Raw genomic sequence first — 15,950 nt, 5'->3', positions numbered from 1 at the left:
TCATGTCAGTGTCTAATGAGTCATTTTACATCTTGTTCATGCTTCAGTCGCACCTAGGCAAGCTCATTTCCCTCTCCTAGGGTTTTGATGGCAATATCTCTTGGACAGTCAAATCATTAGCGAAATTTGTATCCTGATGTTCATACACCTTCCCCTATCCTTAAAGTACCTTATCAAATGCTTCTCATCACTGAGATCCCCCAAAATCCTCATTTTTGCACAAACCCTAGTTTCTAGCTACAACCTGGCAATTTTCTAGGTTGGGCCTGTGTTTTGCCCTTTTGGACCCCTTCCCCTTGCTCAATCTCTGAGATTCCACTTTTCCCTGCTTCCTAACATCCCTCCCCACTCCCAAAAATTTCCCCAAGAATTTAGAAGCCCCTTATCCCCTTCATTCCACTTCATTTCGGCAAAATCCCCTGTTCCACACATCGGGATAAGTTTCACTCAAAAGATGTTTTAGAGAAATCAAAGATGAATTTTGGGAAACTGAGAGAGGTTTCTGTCCAAAACATGCCAAGGAAGAAAAACCTCTTTCACTTTTTGCACAGGTGTCATGGTTTGAGAGAAATGTCAAGAATACCGTTGCCTCAGGAGAATCAAAGACACCTCTGAAGTGACCTTGGGAAAATCAAGTTTTCTCCTAGCTTGGTTGGCCAAATGATTTGCTTGATGGGTAAAATGATAACTAGACACAAAGAGCTTTCCAATGAGCTATCATGAACTCAATTTGGGGTTGAGGAAGGCATTCAAAAGTTGACTGCAACAACACTCTTCCTTGAGGCAGCCTCATTTGGCACTTTTTGACCAGTCTTGGGAGATTTGATTTTTGACAGGGCAAATGAACTTCAAATTGAAAAATTCTAGTTGGGTTGGAAAGTAGACTCAAAGACCTTTCCAACGAGCTATCCTGCACCTGATTCTGACACCGGGAAGGCCTCCAAAAGCCTCCTGCAAAAGCGCGACCCGTTGAACCAGGCGCGCGACCCGTTAGGCGCCCTGTGCCAGTGTTAAGTTATAACGCGTGCGACCCGTTGAAGGCGCGCGACCCGTTGGGTGAGGCGCGCGACCCATCAGCACTCTCTCTGCCAAAACCGCCAGTAAACTTGCCAAGGAACCACAAATTGCCAAATTTTGCAAGAGGAAGAGCCCAGCACAGCAGTATAGGAGCCTCTATCATTATGGTTTGATTCAGCTTGTGGTCATACATCAGTTGGCTCAGCAGGGCATCCCATGGGAGGAGTTTATCTCTCGTGAGCTTTTCACAGCACCACCACCACCACATCCTGAGGTTGTTCACGAGGAGGGAGGACCATCACAGCAGCATGACATCCCCGTGACTAGATATGTCAGCTCTTCTCCATTGGTCACTTATCAGAGAGGCCAAAGGGCCTTATTTGCAGCAACTCGGCGAGTATTTTCTCCACAGCAGGTGGAAGGGGTCTCGCCTTCTTCATCAGCTCAACGAGTGCTATCTCCACATCAGGTGGAAGGGGCCTCGCCTTCTTCAGCAGCACAGGCAGCACAGAGGGGCAAGCAACCCATGATCGAGGAGGGAATGACCGGTGATCCCGACATTGATATCATTGATCTTGATACCCGCTCTCCTACCACGGAGCTTCATGAGGTCATTCAGCAAAAGGAGGCCGAGAACCGCTTGTTGCAGCAGAAGTTAGAGATGGCACAGTGGACGATCACCTATTTACAGCAGCGCAACAAGCAGTTGGAGGATGAGCAAACTCTTGATGAGTTGTGGAGGATTTGTAGTGACCGCAACTTGAATCGAAGAAGACCCGGTGATTTAGTACCCGTTGAGCGAGAGTCTATGCTTATCCGGCTCAATGCTCATTTGGAGAGGCTGTTGGCCAAGGCCAACCAAGATAAGAAATTGCTTAGAAACATGAAGAATCATTATTGGGCACGGATGCACGTGTGCAAGGCGAAGATGAAAGTGCTCCAAAGGCGGTTGGCCAAAGCACAAAAACGAAGAAAAAGGTCCGACCCCCTCCACATCTTGGCCGAGGCTTCCTTGAAGGAGCATGATACTAAATAACTCAACCCCAGCACAAATTCCAAGAAATTTTGAGCATTTTGGGTCATTTTGGTTTTTTCAGGCAAAAAACAGGTTTTGTCCCCTCAACGGGTCTCACCCCCCGCGCGACCCTTTCATTTGGCTACTCCGTTCCGGGAAAACTCAGCATTTCTGGATTTGTCATGAAAAGTTACACATGCTCACCCATTGCCAAGAGATTTTATGAAGTTTTGGGCCTCCAGAAAGTAAAAAAAAAGCAAAAAATGACTTTCTGCCACATTTTTGACACACAGAAAGCAGTCTTGGGAGATTGCACTTTTGGAGGGGTAAATGACCACCAAATTCAGAAATTCCATTTGGGTTGGAAAGTAGACATCCAGACCTTTCCAACAAGCCCACTTTTGCCTCATTTGGACACCTAGAAGTGCCCCAAAAGTGCTCTCAAAGGCGCGCGACCCGTTCAGGAATGGCACGCGACCCATCAGGCAAATTGCTCAGGATTTCAGCGTACAGCTCAGCAAAACGCAGTTTTGACTATGTTTGACTTTTTGGAGTTGATTTTTATCCTCCTTGTTGTAAATAATGTAATTTTATGACACTTTTACACTTATGTATCTCTTCTAGAATATTCATGTATGAGATAGGTGAAAATTAAATGAATGAACTGGTTTCCTAGCTTATAGAGGCAAGTTGTTTTGACTGCCTAGTTTTCAGTGCTTAGTTTAGAATTGGTTGAAACAGCTCCTAGGATAGTGAGCTCGACCCCTAGAGGCAGGGAAAGATGTTAGATGGTCTATATTATGTATTTTATCAATCATTTTCATGGTTGGAGGGTTGGACTCTTGAGGGAGAAGCTTTTATTGTATTATTCACTGTATCTCTGCAATTTTTGGCAAAGGAAGACCAGGGTTTTGCAGTCCTTTTTAGGATTCTTGTGGTCACATGTATTGATGGTGTGTTTCTCTTTGTACTTGTAAGTGTGTTATGTGAATCATTTTCTTACTTTTCCTTCTGCAAATTAGGCAAATGAAGTGTTAAAGTAGAATTCATGACATGTCATGCTCTGCTTTTAAGTTTGCTTAATATCAATGTTTTCAATTGTTTAAGGGGAATTCAAGATTATTACTTGCTCTCCTTAACTCCTCACCAGTCATTCTCATGCATCCATCTCTATCAAAGGCATCAATACTGTTTCCTACCTCGCCCCAAAGAACTCCCTGCGAAAACTGTGTCCAATCCCCGCACCCGAAATTGCCATTCCCCAATTTTCCACCAAAACTTTAAAAATCCCAAATTAAACCTCTTGATCAGTTTACTAGCCTAAAATCAGTGTTTCCCTATTGGTCATCTCGCCCATTGAAGATCTTTACTGAGATAGACCGGAGCGAGCCCTCTCCTACCCCATAGGGTTAGCTACGAGGCTAAGTGGTTTGATGTTGCCTTGGAGTTTACTTTTTTCAGCCTGAGGTGAAATTCCTAGTGCTAACAACACCCATAGGAGAATGTTTTCTCCTAGACTGTCTTCAACCAACAACCAACAAGCCCTTGTAGCCCCCATATAGCTCGATGTGCCACCATCTTCACCACCTCAGTCAACCATTATCCACCCGTGCCCACTTGTCATGATCGTATGGTTGAAGGTGGGTCTTCCAACCCCGAAGGGACCCACCCCGAAGGTATGGCTTTCATTATGTAGTTGGGTATTTGTTCTTACTTATCATGTACACTTCTAGGCATGCATTAGTGGGGGGGATTCGACAGAAAGAATGGGATTGGTTTGTACTACTGTCCCGTTGTCCAACTCGGTGGTTAGTCTTGTATCCTAGTCCCATGGGATCTCCTTTATTGGCTACTAGCTTTAAGAGTGGAACTACACAAGAAATCTCGATTTTGGTTGCGTGGTCTCACTTCCTGACACCACATACATCACTCCCATCTGCTCATTATAACCCCTTGTCACATATTTCCCATCTAGATCCACATTTGTCCATTGGGTCCACAACGAGTTAGCCTTCCCTTCCCCTTGTCCACACTTTAGGTCGGGCCTGGAACTATGCCCCAGAGGTTGATGTAGCTAAAATGAAAGTAAAAGGCATAATTTGACAACTCTCAATAGGAAATGTACCATAAAATGCAAAAGATGGTTGTGACATACAAATTTATCACGTGGGAAAAACCAACATGAGCTCTACCCCTATCATCATGTCATCATCTTGATTCCTAGTGTTAGTTTTTGGTAGCATTGGAAGTGATCTAGCCTTGAACATTGGTGGAGAGGCTAAGACACATGAGTTCTAAAGAACCCATAAACCATTTGGTGAAATTCCAACCGGGTTGTCTTTTATTAAAATAATTAATATTTTTAATGGGGTTCCTAGGTCTAAACTTAGGGAAATTAAAATATTAACGGGTATTAATCAAAATATGGGCGAGAATGATCTTGAAGGCGGATGAAGTCATGTTTTAACCTTAGCCATTGATTAGAGACTTAATGTCGGTCGTTGAAGACTCAACAGGGAAAGTATAAAATGGAGGCTTGGGGTTCATTTGAAAACACAGAGAGAGAAAGAGAGAGAATTGATCTGGAGTTCGATTTCTATGGCTAGGAAGCTGAGAAATTTGAACTAAGTGATCATTCAATAGTAGAGGGACAATGAGAATCTAGGAGAAAGACTTTCCAAAGAATACTGACAGAGAGGCGGAGAGAGCTTGCAGAGAGGCAGCGCAGTAGCTGGGAGAGCTGAAGCTGGAACAATCTGGGCCCACGCAGTCCTGACGCAGAGCCAGAAGGGCCAACGCAGAACAGAAAAGTTGTCGATCACACAGAATCCAGAACTATCGGAACAACCAAAACTGCCAGGAACTGTCGGAACTGCCGGGAACTGTCGGAACTACTGGAACTGCCAAGAACTGTCGGGAAATGTCGGAACAATCGAGAGAGCTAACGCCAAATGGCAGAGAAGGTGATGCAGGGCTAATGCAGAGCCAGCGCAAAAATAGCCAGGGTTAGCCAGTCTTGTGTTGGATCAGCCGGAATTCTGCCGGCTGAAGTGACGTAAAACTCAGTTAGATTTTCAGCCAGTATTTTCTCTATAAAGGATTGCTAGATGAGCATCCTAGATTTGTATCCAAACATTTCTCCTGCATAATAAAAAATCCTCAAAATTGTTGCACCAGTATTCCCTCATTGGGTTTTTCCGAGGACTATTGTGTCAAAAAATTAGTGTGTCATATGTATCTTGTTCTTTGCTCTATTTTCTGTTTCATGAGATCAAACATTTAATTAGTGTATGCTACAGAAGTAATTTGCTTGAGTATTCAGAAGAATAACTTCATGAATGTAATTTAAAAATCAAGTAGGTGAAGTAGATTCGGATTTGCTGCAGTAGGGGTTCCTTCAAGTCTAGGAACTTTGACATGGTATCAAAGCATTGATTTTGATACAAGAAGAGTAGATCCAGTGCTGAGTAGTCCTTGCCGGGAAGAAGATCCGAGGAAATCTCTCTCTGAGTGAGACAACAGAGAGGTTCATGAGTGACGTAGAGCCTCAACACAGTGCTTGAAGGGCGCAGTTTCTGCCAAGGCAGAAATCCGCTGGAAAAGAACGAAGACACGTAGAAGGGGAATTTTCTCCTCAGAGAACTTTCCACAAGAAAGTTCGAATTTCTCACTTGCTGAGCAGCTACGCAGTGCTAAGCAGTGACTATAGTAGTCAGTTCGATAATTGGGTGAGATGGCATCAAATGGGCTCAGAGATCAGGACAGGTTGGAAGGAAATTCCAACTATGTCATATGGAAGACCATAATCTTAGTTGTTCTGGAGGAGTACGATCTCGAGGCCTATGTCAATAGTGTTGTAGTTGTTCCTGCCGACAACGATCAAAAGAAGAAGTACAAAGACGAGCAAGGGAAGGAAAAGAGGCTTATTCTCGATGGAGTTTGAGATCATGTGGTCTCACACTTGTAGGGAAAGGACACAGCCCAAGAAATGTGGAAGCCTTGTCTTTTCTGTATGAAGGCTCTTCCAAACAACGGAAGATGAATTTGGAGCAGAAGTTGTAGCGGACTTTGATGCAGAAAGAAGAAGGGTGAACCTCTATCTTCAGCGTCTTCAGGACACTAGAGACTAACTTGCTGCAATGGGGTCCACTCCTCAGCGAACCGCGATGGTGAGGATAGCCATGAATGGAGTCTCGGATGAATGGAAATTTTTCGTCCAAAACATATTGGGCAAGGAAAAAATGCCTTCATGGGAGGAAATGTGGGCGGATCTTCAACAGGAGGAGTTAAGGAGGGACCTTATAAAGGTCAACCTCAATGGCAGCATTGGGAGTGGCACAAAGACGAAGGAGGAGGAGGAAAACACAGCTCTAGCATCAAAGGGACAACAGAAACCAAAACGAAAGGACATTTCGAAGGTGAATTGTTTCAATTGTGGCGAGATGGGCCACTATGCATCCCAGTGTCCTTTGAAGAAAAAGGATAAGGATGAGAAACATGATCCTAAGGTTGCTTCAACAAAGATTGACAAGGAGGAGTTTACCATGAGTGACCACGCGTCTCTAGGAGGGCGATGGGGTGATATTGAGTTGTAGTCGGGAGGACTACATGTGGGTAAGATCCTTGAGGAGTCCACCTCTTAAATCAATTCCTTGCTACGGGAGCCCAAGATTCAGCAATAGCGAGATGGACTTAGTGTCAGATGATGCAGTGGAGTGTTTGGAGGACAATTGCAGTGGCTGGTGTCCAAAGACTGATCAGCGCAGAGCAAGGTTGGCCGCAGTGCAGTTGGCACAGTGCAGGAGTCAGCAGCCGCTCAGAAGATTCAGAGAGTCAAAATCAACAGCAGTCAAATTCCAACATTCATTGTATTACGCTGAACACGGTTAAGTTCAGCTAATTTTGGATGTTTTTCAGTTGGTTCTCTCAACAACTAAGTTGCAGTACGGATGCAGTGTTAGTAGTGGCAGTGCTAGAAACATAACAGATGCAACATTTGAGAGGGAGTTGTAGTATGGATGCAATAGTCGCAGTTGTAGTGTCATGGGCAGTAGTACAGTAGCAACAACATCACAGTGTTGGTGGCAGCATCAGTGTAGAAAGGAGGTGCTTCAGAGATAGAGTAGCATGCTGGTGGAAATTATTGCTACAACACTTTCCTCGCTAAGAGGGAGCGTTAGTTTTTGGTAGCATCGAAAGTGCTCTAGCCTTGAAAATTGGTGGAGAGGTTAAGGCACATTAGTTCTACATAACCCAAAAATCATTTGGTGAAATTCCACCCGAGTTGTATTTTATTAAAATACTTAATATTTTTAATGGGGTTCCTAAGTCTAAACTTGGGGAAATTAAAATATTAATGGGTATTAATCAAAATATGGGTGAGAATGATCTTGAAGGTGGATCAAGTCATGTTTTAATCTTAGTCGTTGATTAGAGACTTAATATCGGCCATTGAAGACTCAACAGGAAAAGTATAAAATGGATGCTTGAGGTTCATTTGAAAATAGAGAGGGAGAGAGAGAGAGTTTATCTAGAGTTCGATTTCTGGGGCTAGGAAGTTGCAAAAGTCAAACTAAATGATGATTCAGCAACAGAGGGGCAGTGAGAATTCGGGAGGAGGACTTTTCGGTGAATACTGACAGAGAGGCGAAGAGAGATTGCAGAGAGGAAGCGTAGCAACCAAGAGAGCTGACGCTGGGCTAGTATGGGCCCACGCAGTCCTAACACAGAGCCATAAGGGCCAGCATAGAGCATAAAAGTTGCCTGTCACGCAGAATCCAAAACTGCGAGAACAGTCAGAACTGTCGGGAACTGTCAAAACAACTGGGAGAGCTGACGCAGAGGGAGATGGTGACGCAAGGTTGACGCAGAGCCAGCGCAGAAATAGCCGGGGTTAACCAGTCTGTGTCGGATCAACCAAAATTATGCTGAGTGAAGTGAGGTAAAACTCACTCAGATTTCCTGCCAATATTTTCTCTGTAAAGGATTGCTAAATGAGCATCTTAGATTTGTATTCAGATATTTCTCCTACATAATAATAAACCCTCAGAACTGTTGCACCAATTTTCCCGCATTGGGTTTTTCTGCGGACTATTGTGTCCAAAAATAAGTGTGTCCTATGTATCTTATTCTTTGCTCTATTTTCTATTTCATGAGATCAAATATTTAATTAGTGTAGGCTATAAAAGTAATTTGCTTCAGTATTCAGAAGAATAACTTGATGAATGTAATTTAAAAATCAAGTAGGTGAAGTAGATTCGGATTTGCTGCAATAGGGGTTCCTTCGAGTCTAGGAAATTTTACATGGTATCAAAGCGTTGATTTTGAAACAGGAAGAGAAGATCCAGTGCTGAGCAGTGACGCTGAAAGCTGCACTTGGTAGCAATTCAAATTCCCTTGAAGGGATTGTCCAGTCCTTGTCGGGAAGTAGATCCGATGAAATATCTCTCTAAGTGAGACAACGGAGAGGTACGATTTCCAGTTCTTAAGTTTGCAGAGGCAGAGGGAGTGACACAGAGCCTCAACACAGTGCTTAAAGGGCGTAGTTTCTGTCGGGGCATAAATCTGCTAGAAAAGAACGAAGACACATAGAAGGGGAATTTTCTCATCAAAGAACTTTTCGCTAGAAAGTTCAAATTTCTCACTTGTTGAGCAGCTAAGCATTGCTAAGCAGTGACTAAAGGAGTCAATTCGACAGTTGGGTGAGATGGCATCACATGGGCTCAGAGATCAGGACAAGTTGGAAGGAGCTTCCAACTATGTCATATGGAAGACCAAAATTTTAGTTGTTATGGAGGAATATGATCTTGAGGCCTACGTCAATAGTGTTGTAGTTGTTCCTGCTGGCAACGATCAAAAGAAGAAGTACAAAGACGAGCAGGGGAAGGAAAAGAGGCTTATTCTCGATGGAGTTCGAGATCATGTGGTCTCACACTTGCAGGGCAAGGATACAACCTGAGAAATGTGGGAAGCCTTGTCTTCTCTGTATGAAGCCTCTTCCGAACAATGGAATATGTATTTGGAGCAAAAGTTGCAGTAGACTTTGATGCAAAAAGGAGAAGGGGTGAACCTCTATCTTCAGCATCTTCAGGACACTAGAGACCAGCTTGCTGCAGTGGGGTCCACTCCTCAGCCAACCGCGATGGTGAGGATAGCCCTGAATGGAGTCTCGGATGAATGGAAAGTTTTCGTCCAAAGCATATTGGGCAAGGAAAAACTACCTTCATGGGAGGAGATGTGGGCGGCTCTTCAATAGGAGTTAAGGAGGGACCTAGTGAAGGTCAACCTCAATGGCAGCGGTAGGAGTGGCACAAAGACGAAGGAGGAGGAGGAAAACGCGGCTCTAGCATCGAAGGGATAGCAGAAACCGAAACAAAAGGAGGACATTTCAAAGGTGAAATGTTTCAGTTGTAGCAAGTTGGGCCACTATGCATCCCAGTGTCCTTTGAGGAAAAAGGATAAGGGTGAGAAACATGATCCTAAGGCTGCTTCAGCAAAGATTGACGAGTTTTGCATGAGTACCCACGCATCTCCAGGAGGGAGATGGGGTGATATTTTATTGTAGTCGGGAGGAATACATCTGAGCAGGATCCTTGAGGGGCATTACTAGGCCTAATTTAGCCATCCCTTAGAGGATCATATAAATTGATGAGAGGTTCATTTCATTCATCATCATCACTTGGATTTGTATCTTTCTCTTCTTGAGAATTTCGCACTACCTATTGATAAATGAATTTGAGGATGTTTGATGCATTTTGATGTTTCGATTGTTGTTATTATATCATGGAGCTTCTCTTTTGTAAATATAATGGATGGATATAATCTTCTTGTCATGTAAGTGCTTCTTTTATGTGAAATTTTTCATGTAAATTGTCTAAGTGTGGAATGTTATGCTATTTTATTGTTGTGCCTTATTTGTTGATGCAAAATTCATAAACACATTGTTATCTTGGCTCATTGTATACACTACTCATCTTGAAAAGGAGATAAAACTATTCCTAGGGGTGGGCTAAGCCTTTACACCTTCAAACTCCATTAATTTGCACCACGGAGAATAAATCCTTGTTTCCACCTTGTAGTTGTTCTATAGGGCATGCGAAGTTGCAATAAGGCTCCTTAATAGAGCGAAGATCCTTAATCAATATCACATTGACTCCATTCTCCACAATTGGTTAGGCACTGGTCTACAAGTCCTTGGTGATCACCATAACTTCACCTCGTTCTCCAATTCTCCTACGCTAACCCTATACGACCTACATAGGGCTTCCAACGTAATCCTTTAGAGCCATCATCTTGCTCAGTGAGTTGGCCAAGAACTTCTCTAGGTTGTCCTTCGCTTTCCCTCCAAATTTGAGATCAATCCTACAATTGGTTTGTGGGATATACCAAGCCTTAGCTCTAAAACAACTAGGTTATGCTCTAGGGTGTCCTTCACTTTCCCTCCAAATTTGAGATCAATCCTACAGTCAGTTTGTGAGATATACCAAGCCCTAGCTCCAAAACGATTAGGTTCTTGGTCCTTCTAGGTTAGCAACCTCCTAGGGGATATGTTTTTCTTGAAAACTTAAAGGAAGTTCATTTATTTTTTTATCCCTTCTTCTCCCTTGCTATTAAATTTTCAAATTGTTCTATGTTGTATCAATTAATTTAGCCCAATTCAATACTTCAATTAGAAATCTCTCAAATTACAATTAGTTTTTTCAATCATCAACAATAATTGAAGATAGAACAATAAATGCAACGACAAAGGAGATAATCAACACATCAACAAGAGTCACGAGGTTTGTTCAAAGACTAGGCGAAAACCCCACAAGGGGTAAAACCCTTTGAAATCCTTCTATTAGATTGTCATAAAATGTTCAGCAAAGAGTATTATGAGCCCAATACAATATCATCCAGCAAAACAACCCAATAACATTCAAAAATATGTTTCCAACATCAGAATATATCAGAGACATATTTTCCTGTCTGTGGTCAACTTCGGTCAACGGTCAAATCTGAGTCAAACTTCCCGTTCACATGGAGGAGGAGTTGTGCGAGCGACTGAAGGATTCTAGTCACTCCTCTGAGCCTACAAGCCAGTGACCGTGGTCTAATTTGTCCTATCACATGCCAGCAATTGAAACCCAAAAACCCTAAAATAGATGCAAGCCTCGGACCCTGTAATTTCGGACCTTTGTGAACTTCTTTTGTCAACCCAACCTCAGACCTGTGCGAACCAATCGATGAAGAAGAGAAGAAGAGGATGCTTGGTGATGTCCAAATGAGCTTGAGGTCACTTGTATTTATAGACTTCCAAGGGCGTCCAATTTTCTTTAGGCTTGACCTGTCCAAATGTGCATATGTAGGTTTTTCTTCATAAATACACTTTCCCTTGTCCAAATGTGATGATATTTAGGTCGATTTTGGTCCTCTCGAAAAGAGGAATTCAATGCAATCATCATCTCCATCAAATGAGCTATCCAAAGTGGAATTTGATCGTAGTTGCATAATTTAACACTTGCTTGGTCTATATCTTTGTTTGATGTTTCACCCGAAACCCTAGGCTTTGCTTGGGCCCTCTTAAGCTTCTTTGTGGTTCCATTTCTTCATCATTCCTTATTTCACAAGGCCACCTAGAAACCTTTTCCCCTTAGGAATCTTAGGTCTAGGACATCCCTTATCAAAAAATATCTCTAATCCCTAGGACTAGGCCTCCTTTGAGCCTTTCTTGGAGAGCCCCACACCTTGCTTATAAAGCAAGTAAACCATATCATTTGAGACTCTCCTGTGAATGGCCTCTAGAAATCACTACCTATTTTATCATTGATGTATCATTCATCAATGATTTCCCTCATACTGGGACTCCTCCCATTGGTGAAAATCTGTATAGAGCAGGGGACATCGACTATGGTGATAATGGGTCTGTGTTCCATTGTTGCCACTTGATCTAGAAGTAGTCCCTTAGGAACCCCTACTAATTTGAGCAGTAACATTTTTGGTGTCGTTGTTGGAGACACGGGTTGTGTGCCTTGTTCCTTTACGACATTATCGATATATCATTCTTGGTGACTCCATTACAAGAACAAAGCTCTAATTCTTCATTAAATTTCAAAGTTAATGCTTATAGGGTGAAGCAAGCATCTATCAAGGCATTTAAATTCACTGCGACGACTTTATTTTGATCTCATAGGGAAAATCATGAAAAATGGCTTATTGTCGAAGAGAGATTGTTCTTTGTCATGAGGAAAATTCTCTTCTAAGGACAAAGGGGAACTCCCTAGATCTAGTGGCATAATCTAGAAATAACAAGTGAAAAAAGATCTATGTTTTCTTTAGAGAAATTAGAATACAAAAGAAAGACCAACCTCCTCTTCTCCAAAAATGGAACTTGCAAAATGAATAAAACAAGCAAGAAAACTACAATATCAACATAGCATAAACTAATATCTCTGATCAATGAGTCGAAAGGCATTGAAATACATAAGCATCAACATGACACAAATATAGGAAAGAGAGTGCTTTTTGTATTAATAGATGAAGGAGAGAGTTACAACCATGTATAGATGCTTTTCATTGTAGATGTCTCCCTAATTGTCTTGTCCTTCCTTGCCACAAAGCAGACCTTCAACCTCCACCATAATGCATCAATGGATGATGATTCCTTAAGCTCAAAGTAGCAACATGAGGGTACTAGTAATCTCCAAAAGCCAAACCATACTCTATGGGAGGCATTGAATTTATAGGGTAAAAGTGGTAGTTTAGGATTTTACCAATCTAGGCTTGATATCTACATATGAATGAGGAGAAGCTCTAAGGATAAGAGATAAGACCTCTAGGGTAGGAATTCGAGATCTCTATCAATGGTAAATGGTTAAAACCACCTTACAAGCTTCTGAAAGGAGAAGTTACATAAATATTTTTTTATTTTTCCCGAAATTCTAGAATCATTCCACCTGCCAAGAAGAGCAACTTGCATTGGTCACTGCAGTTGCTTAGTTATGCAACATGCAACCATCGCAAGTGAATCGAAGTGCAAGGTGCATTGGGGCCAAAAACATGGTTTCTGAGCTTATTGATCCAGAAACTCAGACTTTCTAGAGAAATGATGCTTAGGGCTTTGCAAAGGGATAATGACAAAGTGTTAAGGATGGTGATTGATCCAGGTTTTCATGCCATTCAATTGGATGTGATAAAATGACTTGTAACATCCTTGGTTTTCCTTGCAATAAACATGATAATGAAGACTTCCAAAAATTGCACGAAAGTGTGGATTTGTTTGTCGAGTATTATGAGTATTAATTGAGCACAAAGATAGGGATTTCATATTCGAGTATTGTAGTAAGAAGAGCAAAGAGCTCTACCTAATACAATGTGCTTATGAGAAAGATCCTAAGCATCTCTTTGAGTTTTCTCACCATGCTTGTGCTTTCAATATCCTGATTAAACTAGTCAATGGAAGATACTAATTCGCAACAAAGTCATCCCATAGAAGTCAATGAATTGGATGATTGGAATGGTTTTGAATAAAATTGTGATGACCAAGAAAATGAACCCATGGAGGATCTTCAGGCTGCAGATTTGGGAGTTGGGAATGAGTGTCGTATTGATGAAAGCCCCATTCACTCCCACAAGGATGAACATCATGAAATGGGGCTTCTAATTCATGAAAAGGCATTAGAGGATATGGCTATTTTGGTTCCCTGTGACATTAACATTTTTTATTTCTTCCACATAAATGAGGGAAAATGGAATATTAATCATCATTTTGACAATGAATTTATTTAGAATATCGACAAGGAGGATGAGGTTGAGGTTGGTCTTTCTTTTCTTCAAGGCACTACTCACAATGACATACTCATTCACACCATTGAGGATGGTTTGTTGGACGTAGTTGGACCCATTTATGATAATGATGATGACCTTGGCAAGGGTCCTACTTTGCCTTGTCCTCTCCAAGATCCCAATGACCCTTGCTTTGACCTTTCTCATATCATCACCAATATTGATGAACCCTTTTCCCCGCCTAAGTATGATGTTGAGGAAGAGCCACTCATTAGATGTATCCCTTCTCCACAGTCATACCCTCAGGACTGTAAGCACACAAATGTTTCCCCTTTTAAATGTGACCATCATGTCAAGCAATCTGTTTGTTGTGTTTTTCCATGTCCCAGGCCCTTTTACTTCCATCATGACCTTGAGGCGATCACAAAGCATGAATTTATGAATAATGATCATGATAGGGAGTTCTTGAGCTTGGTCATTCATTCTTCCATTTTGTGCTTACAGGAAAGGCTCTGAACCTCTAAATTGGTATCCTTCCCCTCATCCAGGATTCCTTTCTACATCATATGGATATCATATTTTCCTGCCTCCCACCAACATCATCCTCCATGTGTTTATGTTGGCTTTTAGGTTTGTTGCATAAGTAACCATATGGGCAATAATTCTTACATAGATCTGATGATATGTTGGTTGCATTGGTTGTATGTTTACACTTAGCATTCAAATAATATTATATCCATGTTAGAGTAGGATGCATTGCACGCTGATTTTCGTATTAGAACTAACATCATATTATTTTATCATGTTAGAGTACTTGCATTTAGACTAGAAATGCATTTAGGCTTTAAGATTTTATTTCTTGTTTATTTTTATGGCCTAATACAAGCTTGGGCGATAGTAAGACGCCACAAAAACATGTTTCCCCGTGTGATTAGTCTTTGATGTGCAGATAACAGGTCTACGGTCCCAAGAGATTGCTAGTGTTCTCATGACCTCCCCGTTCAAGTACATTCATGCACTCTACTGAGAGATCATGTCCCAGTTAGAGCTAGATGTTACCCACCACTTGTGGGTGACACCCATATCAGAAATTTTTCTCCTAAATTTCCTTCAGCCAATAGCCCCTTGCAGACCCCAAATAGCACGATGTGCCAACATCTTCACCACCTGAGTCAACCATTATGCACCCTCATTTGTCATAATCTTATGTTTGAAGGTGGGCCTTCCAACCCCGAAGGTATGGCTTTCATTATGTAGTTGGTTATTTTTGCTTACTTATCATCGACACTTCTAGGCATGGATTAGTGGGGGTGATTCGGTGGAAAGAATTGGCTTGGTTTGTGCTCTTGTCCCCTTGTCCAACTCGATGGTTAACCTTGTATCCTAGTCATGTGGGATCTCATTTATTGGTTGCTAGCTTTAGAAGTGACGCTACATGGGTCTCGGTTTTGGTTGTGTGGTCTCGCTTCCTGACCCCACAAACATCACTCCCCTCCGCTCATTATAACCCCTTTCACATATTTCTCATCTAGGTCCACATTTGTCCATTATGTCCACAAGGAGTTAGCCTTCCCTTTCCTTTGTCCACACTTTGGGTCGGACCTAGAACTATGCCCTAGAGGTTGATGTAACTAAAAGGAAAGTAAAAAGAATAATTTGGTCACTCTCAACAGGAAATGTACCATAAAATGCAAAAGATGTTTGAGACATACAAATTTAGCACATGGGAAAAAACCAACATGAGCTCTACCCTTATCATCATGGCCATCACCCTAGTTCCTAGGGCCCCTCATATTGCCCCCCTGCATCATTAAGGAACCCATGATTGTCCCAACCCTTGGTGCCCGATCAACTGCCCAACCTTAAGGGGGTAATCACTGCTATATCTTACACATCATGCTCTCAATCCCTGAAGACCTGAGTAGTGATAAAAGAAAAATCAATAAAAGGAAAAAGGCATATGAAGAAGGGCGAAAAAACAAAGGTCGGGGTAACTCATGTACCACAATTGCTCTCTACTACATCTATACACCCAAGTGTGGGACTCCCTAATCAATGCTACCCTTGTACCATGGCATGTGGCTTGGAGCCTTCCCTTTATGCCCCCCTCCATTCCCTCACTATATCACATGACACCAATTGTATGACAGATGTA

This window comes from Pinus tabuliformis, chromosome 5_1 (genome assembly GCF_031772625.1).
Source record: "Pinus tabuliformis cultivar Carrire ecotype Pingquan chromosome 5_1, CPIR1, whole genome shotgun sequence".
NCBI lineage: Eukaryota > Viridiplantae > Streptophyta > Pinopsida > Pinales > Pinaceae > Pinus > Pinus tabuliformis.
The sequence above is the reverse complement of the archived record's forward strand: the minus strand, read 5'-3'. Positions refer to the sequence as shown.